Source organism: Dasypus novemcinctus, chromosome 8, assembly GCF_030445035.2.
Source record: "Dasypus novemcinctus isolate mDasNov1 chromosome 8, mDasNov1.1.hap2, whole genome shotgun sequence".
NCBI lineage: Eukaryota > Metazoa > Chordata > Mammalia > Cingulata > Dasypodidae > Dasypus > Dasypus novemcinctus.
In genome coordinates, this window is record NC_080680.1 from 114,247,328 (window position 1) to 114,261,701 (window position 14,374).

The window sequence follows — 14,374 nt, forward strand, 5'->3', positions numbered from 1 at the left end:
GGCCAACAGGTTGCCTCCAGACTGGGCAACCAGGCTTGCATCTGAGACAAAGGCAGCCGGACTCACCAACAGTATAAAATCTCCTGTGCAGCAGTGTCAGGCAACAAGCTGACACTGGAGAGAAGTCAAGGAGAAATATGATTGCCTCAGGATAGGGACTGCTCTTGTCAGGAAAATTCCTGGGAACATGAAGAGAGACGTGAAACGGTTACATGAGTCATATCCAGGAATTTGAAGAACAAAAGGGCAATAACACCACAGCCAACCAGGGCTCCTGACAGAGGGCTTTTATGGAAGGACCAAGAGGCCTGAAGCACACAGAATACACCAAGTCATTATCACCCTGGCGACTCCTGACCCACATTCTCAGGAGCCAGTTTCCTTTCTTCTTCTCCTTCTATGAGGGACATTAATAGTTCAGTTCTTTTCAGTAGACAGAGAGCTTCTGGGTATCTGAGGGGCCTAAGAATGACTGACAGACAAGTCTGCAAGAAGCTCGACTCATGCTGACAAGACCTGACTTCCCAAAATACCTTACTCACCAGGTCCTCGTTGCCGGTAATTTAGCAGCAGTTGGGGTGTTTTTACGGTCGCCTTGAAAGTCAGGGCACTGGCTGATGCTCTTGCTACTGACAATGATGGAGAAAATGTGAGGATGCAGTAATGATGATCATGATAATAACGAAAAGAAAGGGAAACTAATATTTACTGAGCAAACCTTCCCGGGTGCTCTTATGTGCTTTATCTCAACTCATTCTCATGACCCCCCCTGAGAGTTAGATATAATTACCCACGTTGTGCAGATGACTCTCACGGGGTTAAGTATCTTGCCAATGGTCACACAGCTGGTAAGTGCCCACTGGGGGTTTTAAATCCCTGTTCTCACTTCAAATCCTGAGCTCTTTCCTCTATATTACGGGCAGTAATATGCCGCTGAACAACCTACCATGGAAAAAGACTCCCATGTAACTATACTGAAGGGCACTGGACTTTTTGTAATTATAGAACTAGTTTACTTTCTTGTATTCCTTTTCTTCTGTTATGACAAAGCCAATCAAGCATTATAGCTCCCCTCCCCTCCCCCTAAAAAAGCTTTAGAATATAAACAAGCCCCAGGTTGGATACAGGGTCCTGAGGTTTTTGGACAAAAATCTGATAAAAAGGGGTCAGGCTAGTCACCCAGTCATCTTAGTGACCTGGATCACAACATGGGGTGGCTGTTAGTTAGATTTCTCAGCAGACCAATTGTTCCCAGATGACTTGCTTATCTGAGCAGCCAGAGAACCCCCTCAGTCTCACCCACTGGGAGCAAACATGACGCTGCCTGGCCTGTCAGAGTACCCAGCAAGTTTGACCTGATTAACCTGTGATAATTATCTTCTGAAGAGACACGGTGGGCAGAAGGAACTAGGCAGACAGCTCTGTTGGCCAGGCTTTCACAGTTCATTTCCACAGGGCATTCCCCTTTGGGTCTCCGGACATGAACTGGATTCATCACCACACATTCCTTTCCCCTTTCTGCTTGTCCTCTCCCCTGCCCTCTATTGCACACATGCCTGGGTCACTAGTTTCCTTGTATAAAGAGATGCAGAGTGGGGAAAGAAAAGGAAGGTGAATTGCTCTTCTCCAGGACAAGCTAAGTAGTGTAATGCATATTTAATAGGAATGCTTTGCAAAGCAGTAGCCATGTCTCCCAAGAAGTATGGAGTTTTTCAGGCTCCAGGATAGGAAATGTCAACTTTTCTGTGAATCAGCATAGCCTTGAGATATGGTGGTTGGAGCATTTCTTTGATGGCTACAGCCCTATCTTGAATCCTAGTCTTTCACCTTTCTTGTCTTGTACTCTTGAGCTTGCTATTATATTTTTAATATACTTAAAAATTTTTTTAATAAATATACTTAGATTATATATATGTTACATAAAAAATATAGGGGATTCCCATATGCCCTGCTTCCTACCCCTCCCACATTTTCCTACATTAACAGCATCCTTCATTAGTGTGGTATATCTGTTACAATTAATTGGCACATATTGGAGCATTGCCACTAAGCATGGATTATAGTTTACATTGTAGTTTACACTCTGTCCCACACAATTTTGTAAGTTATGATAAGATGTAGAATGGCTTGTATCTGTCATTGTAATATCATTCAGGACAGTTCCCAAGTCCTGAGAATGCCCCCATATTACACCTGTATCTCCCTCACCCTCCCCTCAGAACCTCCAGTGGCCACTGCCTCCATATCAAGGATATAAGTTCTTCCATTGCTAGAATCACAATGTCTATAGTAGAATACCAGTAAGTGTACTCTAGTCCATTGTTCATTCCCCAATCCTGAGGATTCTGGGATGGTTATGCCCATTCCACCAGTAATTGAGAGGGAGTTTAGATCTCATGGGGTAGATGGATGTGGACTATTTTGCTTGCAGTTGCAGACTTTCTCTGTTCCTTGGGATGGTCATTGTAGATGTCATCTCCTTGTTAGTTGTCCTGGGTGAGTCCAATGAACTGGAGAGTAGTTGTTACAACTCTGTTGAGATTCAGGGCCCTGCTGACACATGGACAGCCTGAAAATTTAATACTCTTGGACATACTCCTATCAACTCTAATACTAACTATAGGTTCAAATAGATGGGTTAGAAGAGCCGTGTGTAGGGAAACCACAACTGAGTCCAACTCTGTCACAGTGGGGAGCATTAATTCCAAAGTAGGGCCCACTTTAGGGTACCAAACTGCTGAGCTGTCTGCCCTGCCTATAGTGTCTGAATGTTTCTAGAGCCCTCAAGAGCCCCACTATTTGAGGTAATATTTACTGCGGCAGTCAATGAGATCCTGCCGAGACATGCATAAGTGTAACCTTAGGAATGACCTCCTGACTCACTTTGAAGTCTCTTTGCCTTATAAATCTTTCCCTCTTTTGGTCAAGGCCCTTTTCCAGTTGCATTGCTAGTTGATGCTTGGTAGTAATCCCTTGGTGCCAGGGACACTCATCTCTGGGAGTCACATCACACCCTTGGAGGAAGAGAATGCATTTATATGCTGAGTTTGGCCTAAAGAAAGGTCACATTTGAGCAACAAGCGTTTTTCAGGAGGTAACTCTTAGACATCCTATAATACTAGGCTAAGTTTCAATTTCAAAAGTAAAAGCTCGTAAGTACAGTCATCAATATCAAGGGTCTGTCAATTGTCTATCCTCCGTCACTAGTCACTACCCCTGTACTCGGGGGATTCTTGCTGTCCTGTTAGAGAATGTGGCAGAGCTTCCCAGGATAGGAATTCAATATTCTTTTGGTTATTGTGTGAATCTCTACCCACTGTGACAATGCCCCATGAATGCTTGAACACAGTCATGTGCCTTATAGGTATGCCCAGGTGAACCTCTTCCTGTGCATCCCCCATCGCTGACACCCTGCACCAAATTTCCTCCCCTGCCACAGTTGTAACCCTTCTGTGATCCAAAATTTCTTCAAAAATGAAGCCAACAAAATAACCAAATGCAATTAATCAGAAAATGAAATAATGATGACAGTTTTAAAAATAACAAGTAAATTACAAAAAAAAAGTTTAAAAAATTTTGGAATAATAAAAAAATAGAATTAAAAATTTTTTTTGCCATTATGTCTTTCACTACTGTAAGATCTGTTGTCTTATATGTACAGTGACATTGTCTTCCATTTATTTCCCCAGTGTCTTATTTTTATCATTTTGTCTTCAAAGAAGCTTGAGGTTACAGGAAAGTGATGTCCAGAATATAAGGGCTTCCCATATACTCAATATCCTCCCCCTTTTCCCCTTTCTCCTATTAATAACATTTTATATTATGAATGGTACATTTATTACAATCGATGTACAAATATTGAAACATTGCTACTAACCATGGTCATTTATTTACATTATGGTTTACATTTTAGACCATATATTTTTATAAATTTTGATGAAATTTAACAAGGCCTGAATCCATCACTGCAAGATCATGTAGAACAATTCCATCACCCCCAAAATTCCCCATGTTCCATCTATTCTATTCCTCCCTCCCCATCCCCTCAGGACCCATGGCAACCACCAGGCTTCACTCCTTGAAGAACAAGATTCATGGTTACTTGCAACAACATCGAGGGCTTGATACACTGGCCCTTCCTCCCCTATTAGGCACTGCCTATGCTCTCAAGAGACTCCTGCCCCTCTATTTGAAAACACTGCAGGACTCCCAGGATGGGAGTCCAACACCTTCCCACTGAGCTTATTTTTTGAAAACTTCTAGAAGCTTAGTTCCCTTGTCATTCAAGTGGGATAGCAATATTTAGTTATAGGGATGTTATAAGGAATAAATGAGAAAATTTAGGTAAGTTCAGCACAGTACCAGGCACACAGAAATAGTTATTAGAAGCTATTCATTGTACATTGTGTTAGGTCTTAAATATAACACATGACAGTCACACGTGGTCCTACAGGTCTGGTACCTTGAAGCAAGGTGGAGCCAGGAGCCCAGGATGCTTGGGATGAAGGGCCTCCTGGAGGGGCCTCTCTAGAAGTCTTGGTGATGCCTCTTCTGCTTTAAAGAGGACTATCTGACTGGTAAATTCAGGAGAAGGTGTATGATTGAGTTATTTGTTTTGACTCCAACAGAGTGAAAACAACAATTTCTTTTAACAAACCATGGGTGCTCTTTGGGAATTATGACTTCTTTCTTTTCTTGAAGAAAAGCTCAAAGAGCAGCTGTCAAATTAAATTTGTCCACTTCAAAACTGTGCTCTGCCTCAGAAGGTTGCAGACAGGGGAAGGTCATATCAAGTTCTAGGCCAATGCTCTTGAGATCTGGTTTTCTGTGCTTTCATATTTATTTCCTTTTTGTTCATGCAAGAGGATTGGTTGCCCATTCATACAACACACCTGTTACTGAAATTTTTAAAAGGGAGAAAATATAATGACACTAGAGAAAATTTTGAAAAAAAAACTTCTTGGTTTTCTTCTTTTATTTTCTTTATCTGAGTTCATTTAGATGGTAGGTGTTCATAATCATAATGAACTTTAGTATTTGTTGCTTCTTTCATCTAAAATTGTTAGGTGAAACCTTTATAACCTTTATAGCTCTCATTGTAGATAGTTCCATAGTATCCATGTGGCTTCACATCGGAAGTTAAGTTCTTTCACGTTTTTTCCTCATCCAGGTTGATCCTACAAAGGCTGTTTCCTTGGATATAAGCATTTTATTCCTTTTAGTGATTTCTTTGAGATAAAGGCCTAATTCAGAATATTTTATGAATATTGCAATGTGTTACCAATTGCTTTCCAGAAGACCTGTACTAGTTTTTATTGTTCCCAAAATTCAACATGTATGAAATCACCACACCTGGATGTTATTTCTTTTTAAATCACTAATTCTTTTTCTAGTGACTTGTTAACATAATCAGCTTCCCAAGGTTTAGTAACTATTTGTGTGTCCGCTCAAGTGGTCTTTCTTTTTTTTTTTTTTCCACCAAAAACCAAACCTACCTGGACGTCCTAATGGGATTGTGACAAGGAATCCTCGGAAGCCCCAAGATCTACTCTGGCACTGTGGCAGGCTAGGTTCCCCGGGAAGCAGATCCCGAAGCAGGGAGCAGTGTGGAGGGAATCTGTGAGGGACAACTGGAGCTCCAGATACATGCAAGGGTGGGGAAGAAAGTCAGGTTGAACAGAGACAGAAGGCAAGCTGCAGTTCATCTCAGCAAGGCCTCTCCAGTCCTATAGGGACTTGTGAAGATGGGATGGCCGTGGAGAGCTGGTCCGAGATGGAGTGAGAGGGCTGGAATGGGCGAGGGGGTTGAGGCAGGTGGCTCTGGAAGGGGGCATACCCATTCCATTGAAGCCCTGAAGATCCCTCTGCAGGGGTGACAAGGCCTGAATTTCTGAAGGATGATCCGAGCAACACACCACAAAGTCCACCCCAGAGGCCCAGAGGAAGGTTGAGTATAAACTCGCTACTCAGGTGCCTTTTATTTTGCCCCAGAGACGACGGTGATCTTATTTCAACCTGGACCTGGAAACCCAAACCTCTGACCCTGACCTCTGTTCTCAATCTACCTCTCAAGGCATTGTGCTGGGCTCCAAGGGAAGAAAGAGTGAACTGGTCAGGGGTGCACAGTGTAATGGGGGAGACACCAAGGGGCGTGCGGTAAGGGGCAGGCATCCCTCAGGACAAGACAGGAGCTCAGGAAAGCTTCCCAGAGATGACACTTAGGCCAATACTGGAAGGATGAAACAAGATGAAGAACAAAGCTATCCCTGGCCATCATCACCATCTCTCCCTTGTCCCCGCAGCACCTCCACATTCTCACAGTACTCAAGCTGCCTACACACTTTCATGTCCCAGAGTTTGCGCCTACCGTTTCCTCCTTGGAAGCTCTTCATCATCCTTCTCCACATGCTGAAGTCCTCATTTATTCTTCAAAGCCCATCTCAAATGCACCTCTTTTCTGCAGCCTTCCTATTCTCATTTCCTCCTCCACCACAACGGAGGAGTCCTCTCCCCCTTTGTAACCCTGAGAGTGTTTAGCATTCATGACTGCCATAGCCTTTGTCACACTGAACCACCAACTTGAATTCCATGACTCCTCTCCCACTGTTGCCTTTGCTGAATACAGAACCAGACTCAGAAGGGTGCTGGAAGACTGCTGGACCACGATAAACGAACAGAAATATCATCTCTTGAAATTCAATCCCTAAGCACTATTGCTAGAATTCAATACCTTCTCAATAAACACATTCATATTTAATACGCTTAGTTTAGGTCAATTTGCAAAAGGGTTTCTTTCAGGAAATCAAATTTTTTGGGGGGAATGGTGTTTGTGGGGAAGTCCACCTCCTATTATGTGTGATTTTCTCCATTGCCTGAGAAACCTGAGCCTTCCTGAAGAAGATCATCAGTTAGTTCATGAACCCCACCCACCGACAGGCAAGCCAAAGCATGCCTCCTTAGCACAGAACCCTTCTCTCCCCTCGTGAGAAAACCAAGCCTACCCCGCTATCTGAGATGAATAACCTCGGCTAAAATAGAACCCCCACCCCCAAGTCTTCTAGCCAAGGAGATAGATAGAGATGGGGGAGGTGAGCACGTTTTGAAGCATGAGATTTTCCAGGATCAGAGCATTTCATTAGGAGACCTTTAGATGTGTTTTTCTCTCTATAGACTCAAATGAAAGTCTGGAGAATTTACCAACTACATTGAAACATTCTGGCACTTTAAAATCCTTTCTTTACTACCAGAAGCCCTGTTGTCCATGAATTGTAAACAAGTTTGTGTGCGTGTTGATCTAACAAATGCCTACTTATTTCTTAGGCTCACCCTGTTTCATTTTTAATTAAAATCGTTGCATTGATTTGTTTTTAAAATAGTAGTGAAGACTCTGACTTTGTAGGTTGAGAAATAAATTATCATTTGAAGGATTAGAGTGGCTCTTCTTTTGATTTTAATAAAGATTAGAAGAAGAAAAAGAAGCACAAAGGAATGAATGCAGCTCCCCCAATATAATGAGTTAGACAGCATCCCCCCCATTGATCAAACAAAAGAACAAATGTATTAAACAAAGAGCATAGATTCGACAAACCATCTCAGCTCTCGCAAAGGATTTTTGAGGGGATTTGGAAAGTTGTAGCCTGCCCAAGTTCTGTTATTTCTGAGTATATTAAAGCCAGTACTCTGTTAGCCTAGGTATTGTTTTTGTGTGTGCTTTACTTCCTGGCAATATAGTCTTTCTTTAAGCAAAGCAATTGGGAGATACCCTGGTCCTGGTTAATCTGTTGCCTTTTTCACACGCAGATTTTTGTCTGGATGTGCTTCCCAAGAGGTGCAGGCATTGTGTCCTGGGCCCCACTCCCAAGTCGGCAGCCTGTACAAAGGAAACAGTACATCTTGGGGAAGAGCCTGCTGGATTTCCATTTGACACTGGAGCTATTTTTCTTTGTGCAAACCTCAATGCAAACGGTGCTGGTTCTCAAGGTAAAACAGAAAACAAAGCAAGGAACAAATTTGGCAATATGTTCCACCCAGGCTTTCTCTCCCCAAAGGGAAGTGTTTGGAAGGTTCCTGCTGGCTCCACAGGTAGACTGTGGGACTCTGGGGGCTTGGAACAAGATCCATCTCCCTGTGGGTGTGGAGGGTCTGGCTGCATCCTAATAACAGGCACTTCTGGAACTGCCCCTTGCCCTTCTATTTGCCATAGCTTTCTTCTCAGATGCAGAGATGGGGCACCTATCTACAGCCTAGCCTGTGATCTCTGACAATATACTCCAGGGTTTTCAACCGGACTTCCATGATAACTGGTCTTTACTGTGTTGATATTTAATTGTTCATTCTTCAGTAGTTCTTTTTTCAGGTTACAAATATGACCGAAGTCACACACTCATGTGCACACACCACACAGTACTTCTGATTACCCTGGACTTCTGTCCCTTCTCGATCTAAGTCTTTTCTATACTTTCCTGCTCAGTCTTCAGTTGGAGTGTGGTTGCTGCCCTTCACCCTCTCTGTGGTCCTCACCTGTCTAAGGTCTCTTGTGACCACAGTGCTATTAAGACTACTTATTTACTGTCTCGTCTAGAAAACCCTGAGCACTTTCAATGTTGGGGTCACACTTTTTTTTTTTGTCTCTGTGTTCATAGCACCATGGTGCTCAGGGCTTCATGGACAAAATAAACTGATTCCAGGACTATCACGGTGACACAGCTTTTCTCTGAAGATATGGTATGAAAATGACAATTCCTGATCGTTTGCCTTGTACCAGGACTGTTGCTAAGAACTGGGGTGCACACTTTCTCAGCTATTTAGTAACAAAGGCATTTTATAGATGAGACAATTGAGGCTCTGAGAGATTAGGTGACTTGTTCTGGATCACATAGTCAGTAAATAGAAGATGGCCAATTTAGGAGGCTCTGTTTTAAGGGCTTTTCTATTCTTTGGGCTGATTTGAATTATGTCTGAATATTCCAGGCATTGAGAGCACTGTATACCAATGGTGCAGATAATGTTAACACTGCATACGAATTGGGGAGTGTGGGCTCCCCGGAAGGTCAAGAAGTGAGAAACAAGGTCCCAAATGCCATTATGACTAGAGAGATAGATTCTCTAACACTTGGGTGATGTATGACTTTCATAATTAAAGGAATAATGACAGCAACAAACAATATTTAATGAAATTTATGCTGTGCTATGGCAATTACTTGTGTTAAATCCAAGATTTGCACTAACTCACTTCATCCTTAAAACAGTCCTACAAGGGAGGGACTATTATTAGTCTAATTATATTGAGGAGAACACTGAGGCACAGTGTGGTAATAGTGGACTTACCTAAGGTCGCATAACTGATAAATAATGGAACTAGAGTTCAAATCCAGACAAGTATTGTTCCAGATAATAAACACCATATTATCCCAGGAGTTAATTTCTTTCCTCTAAAAGTCCTGGAGTTCCCACAATTGCCTGGGTGGGAAAATCTCAAATGATTATCATGGATTCTCCAAACTAAACATGCTCAGTTTTTTTGTTTTTTGTTTTCATTGCTTCTCCACATAGTGACCGTCTAATACTCCACCATCTTGCCTGGTCTCTGGGGAACAACTTCTAGTTAATCATGCTTCCTCTTAAAGCATGGACCTCAAAACTGAGTAAGATAGTCCAGGAATTGTCGCTTTTCTTGTTGAAGCACAAATAGGCCAAACTGCCTGTTTTTGTGGTCGCTTCACATGTATTTATTTATGCTATTCTTGGTGCTAACCGTATCTCCTGAGCCTTTTTTCAGTGAGCTGTTGGGACATTCTCCCATGCTTGTATGATGGACATTTTGAGCATAAGTTGAATGTAACCCTGCTAAATTTCACCTTATTAGATTCATTTAAGCTATCATAAGTGTTTTTGTCAAGCTACCAATGGATATTGGAACGAGCATAGGATTGGAATCACATAACCTTGAATTCAAAATCTGGCTCATCAATTATGAGTTATTTGATCTTGGCAATTGCTGTTATCCAGTTTTGCCTTAGCTTTCCCATATGTAAATTAGGGTTAAAGGTATCAAACCTAGAAGACTATGAGAACTCATTGAAAGGAAAGGCTCTTAAAACTATATTCCTGTTATCATTATAATCACAAAAATTTCAATCCCCTGCTAATCATCCAAGAACTTACTCAAAAGTCAATATATGGTTTCTTGGCTTTTACTTTTATTTACTTGGATTACATTTATATTATTAAAGTAACCTTCACCTTTTGTCAAGGATTGCGTCAATTTGCATTTATTTCTTAGAAATGATAAGTCATTGTTTACATTGTTTTCTGATACACTAGCCAGGGAATATGAAATACCTATTCCTAGAAATGCTTCTAGTGAACTTCAGTAGTTGTATAACAACTTCAGTATTATGGTCACTTGTACAAGGCATTAATAGGGGATTATCACCTTCTGGAGATGATTTCTGGGCTGGGTAGATCATCCAAAGAGCCTGGTGATTTTATGGCCTCTATAGCCCTGCCCCAGTCTGAGGTGAAGTTCATCTTTACTTTCTTGGCTTACTCTGGGTGATCAGACTGCCACTCCTCTGTTGGAAATATGAGAATATAGAGATCAGAAAAAAGACAACTCTTTTTCCTGATCTAGATCTCCTCTGAATTGCACCTTGATTATACTACTCTCTCTAACCATCTGAACTACACAATCTAGACTCTGCTGGCCTTGACTTTCAAAGCTGTCCCAACCTCCCAACATTTTACTGACTTCTCAAATTCTTCCATGACAGGATCTGATCATTAATATGTGTCTAATATAAAGGACAGACTTAAAGGACTTCTGAACTGGCCCATTGCTTCTTCTGACATCAGATGCCCATCTAACACTTCAAGTCTTCCATGATCCCCTGGCCTATAGTTTGAGCTGTAGCTCCAAGTGCTATTACAAGCAAGGAGACAGCTTAAAAATACATTCTTGAAAGTCTCTATTAGATCATCAGGGTGAGAAAAGTCTAGCATAAAAGGATTTTTCCTATACCCAGGTGAAATGAAGGCTGCACAGCTGATTAAAATTGGGTTTTGGTCTAATGCAGTAGTTTTGAGGATTGAATCATGTCCCCCACAAAGAGCATGTTCGGGTCCCTGGTCCTGTGGGTATGCACCCATTTGTAAATAGGACCTTTGAAGATGTTATTAGTTAAGGTGTGTCCAAACTGAATGAGGATGGGTCTTAATCCAATGTGGCCGATGTCCTTACAGGCAAAAAAAAAAAAAAAAAAAAAAATTGAAAACAGAAGAGGAGCCACAGGGAGCATCCAGAAGCAGGAAGTCAGTGGTACCTGGAAGAGAAAGGAGAAGACACTACCTTGTGCATTGCCATATGACAGAAAAGCAAAGTAACCTTATGATTTTCAGTCAATAAGAAGATACCAAGCCTGGGATAAAGCAAGCCTTCTAGCCTCTGAAACTGTGAGCCAATAAATTCCTATTGTTAACCTATCATATGGTATTTGTTTCAGCAGCTGGGAAGCTAAGACAGATAGGCAATAAAACTTAGTGGTTAAGAAGATGCACTTTAGAGTGGTACAGAACTGGGTTTGAATCCCAGCTCAACCAATTTTTGGTGAAATGTGGGGCAAGGTATTTCCCTCCTAAGCCTCAGTTTTCTCACCTGTAAAATGGAGAAGAAATCCTTATCTCATAGAATTACTATGAGAACCACATAAAATGATGTATTTATCATAGTGCCTGGTGCATACTAAGTGCTTGATAAAATCTAGCTTCCGTTTTTTAAAAATTGCTATGGCACTCACTCTGCAAAATTCGGCCCAGTTTCTCTGACCCCAAGGCCCATGCTCTTTCCGCTATGTCAAGTAGCTTTACTTTATGATGTCAAATCTAGCAGTTGGCTCACTAGGTATGGCAGTTTGAAGCTTTTGAAGGATTGAAAAATCCTGTTCTTAAAGCTAATCTATTCCTGTGCATATAAACCCTAGGTAGGATCTTATGATTAAATTATTTCAGTTAAGGACATTTGGCTAGATTGCATGCACGACCCAGGGTGGGTCTTAATCCTCTTACTGGAGTCCTTCATAAACAGAGGAATAAAAAGCTGCAGACAGAGAAAGAAGATCATGGAGACAGAGAGGAACCCAGAAATAGAGAGGAAGCCATTTTAGTCAGAAGCTGAAAACAGCAAGGAGAGGGGATAGGTGAGCTGATACCACCATTGTGTGATCTGATGATGCCTTGATTTGGACACTTTCACAATCTCAATGTTGTAAGCTTTTAACTTAATAAATTCCCACTGTAAACTCTACCCCATTTCTGGTATATTATTCCCAGCAACTTTTAGCACACTAAAACACCATGTAACTCTTAATTTATAGTCTGTCTATTGACGTTTATATTTCAATGACCATCTTTTTCATTTCTAGAAGTTCTAGTTCATTCTTTTGAATATATATATTCTTTATTCAGACTGTCTCATTTTTTCCAACTTTTTCACTTCTTTAAACTGTGTAAATATCCTTGCTTTATAGTCCCTATCACCTTTTAAAATTATATGAATTCTACTATTTTTGGTCTGCCACCACTCATGATAGACCAAATTTTGGTTGTTTTTAGTGTTGGATTGAGAGTTCCTCTTGGGTGGATCTTTATCTGTCACTTTCAATCGAAAGTATTTACTTCTTCTTCCAGATTCTCCAGGGTTATTAGAAGCCTAGGATCAATTTTGTATAATTTTCCAACATGGGGATTCCAGAATCATATGGATAATATAAATTAGAACCCCAGCTCTACATGTAGGGCAAGCTGGAGGTTACAAATCTCAGGGGAGTTTTTTTTTTTCCTACCTGGAAACCCAGTTAAAAGAGATAAGCATTCCTGTCGCCTGTCTTTGTGGGTAAGAAGATTTTTTTTTTCCAGTTTACACTTTCATACTATATATTACTCTTCATGGATCCTGGTTTTACGTAAATGTTTAATTTCCGGCTTTCCCTACCTAGCATTCATACAAGATCTCCTCTACTGTCACAATGTGGATATTAAAACTAAACTTCTAAATTATTGAGAGTTGTCACCTCTCCCTTCTGCCTTACAAGACCAGTTACAGCATTAATGCATGCTTATGTCCTTGCTTTTGAGGTCCTTCTACATTTCTGACCTCTGACTTCCAGGAATTTCCCGTTCTTATGAGCTCAGCATAGAAGGATGCCTGTTGTATTTTTATCTAGCATTTTTAGGTATTTGTGGAAGGAGCCTTCTCAGGTCATCTACTATGCATAATATTGGAACCAGAGGTCCTGCAATGGAAACTTTTTCTACTGCTCAAAATATCCCATTGTTTATGGTTCCTTTACTGCAAAGACTCTATTGCAAGAATGGTGCTTATAGGAACTGACTGGCCCTATGATTGTTCTCTAACAACTTAAGGGGTCTCTTTCAAGCTTTTGGGCTTTAACTCTCTCCTGCCCATTAGGCAAGAGTAATCTTTAAAAGCAGACTTTGTCATTTTGATGAAAATCATAAGGTGAATAGCAATACCCTACATCATTTCCATTTTTCTCAACTCGTATGCTTCTGCTATTGGGAAGGCTTTCCCCAAGGGTATAAGAGAGAGATTTGATTATATCAGCATATTTTTCATAGGCACATAAACATCCTCATGGAATTTAACTCTGAAGAGAGATGAGATATTTGCATTTTTTAGGCCACATGAGTTGTGGAAGGGAGACTGGCTTTTATTGCTTTTGGTTAATGACAATGAATTTCCCTTCAGAAATGATTGGCCATTGCCATTGCTTAAGCCCATTGGGCCTTACCTGACCAATGACCATAAAAGTAGTCTCATTGGCCAGAGTGGGAACTAAGCACAGACAAACACATGTACACACTGCCACCTCCCTCCACTACTTCTTTTCTAAAAATGAGATTCAGATCTTCTCAATAAAAGTCATCAGATCAGTGCAATCTATACAGCCTCTCTTTGGCCTGGGAATGTGTCTGTTTTGTTTCATATCACCTCATTCTGCAGTAAATTGTAACTTCTGGGGCACAGGGGCAGCACAATTACTGAGCTACTTTTAAAGGGGCTTAGGCTACAAGACTGAAGGAGCGAAATATTTCTGATTGGCAAAAAGCCACAGGATTATTTTATTGTAACTAAAGATATACGAGGCATGGAGGAAAGAACATCAGCTTTGGAGCCAGCAAGTAACGAATTCCAGTCCCAGTTTAACTCCCTAATAGTGTGGCATTTGGGAAGCTACTTAACTTCTCTGAGCCTCAGACACATGAATTAGAATCACTTTGCAAGGGGAAAGGAAGTTAATATATGTGAAAGGCCTAATTTAGGGACAACATGGTATAGTGTGTAAGATTTTAGAGC

General features: G+C 41.1%; 1 long non-coding RNA gene across 1 annotated transcript in view; it reads left to right on the forward strand.

Moving 5' to 3' along the window:
• Positions 1–11,273, forward strand: part of LOC139439416 (uncharacterized) — a 140,908-nt gene extending 129,635 nt beyond the window's left edge. Inside the window, exons 4-5 of the long non-coding RNA XR_011649322.1 lie at positions 7,801–7,980; positions 11,242–11,273. This is a non-coding gene — a long non-coding RNA (uncharacterized lncRNA). The remainder of the gene's footprint in view (positions 1–7,800; positions 7,981–11,241) is intronic.
• Positions 11,274–14,374: the final 3,101 nt, after the last annotated feature.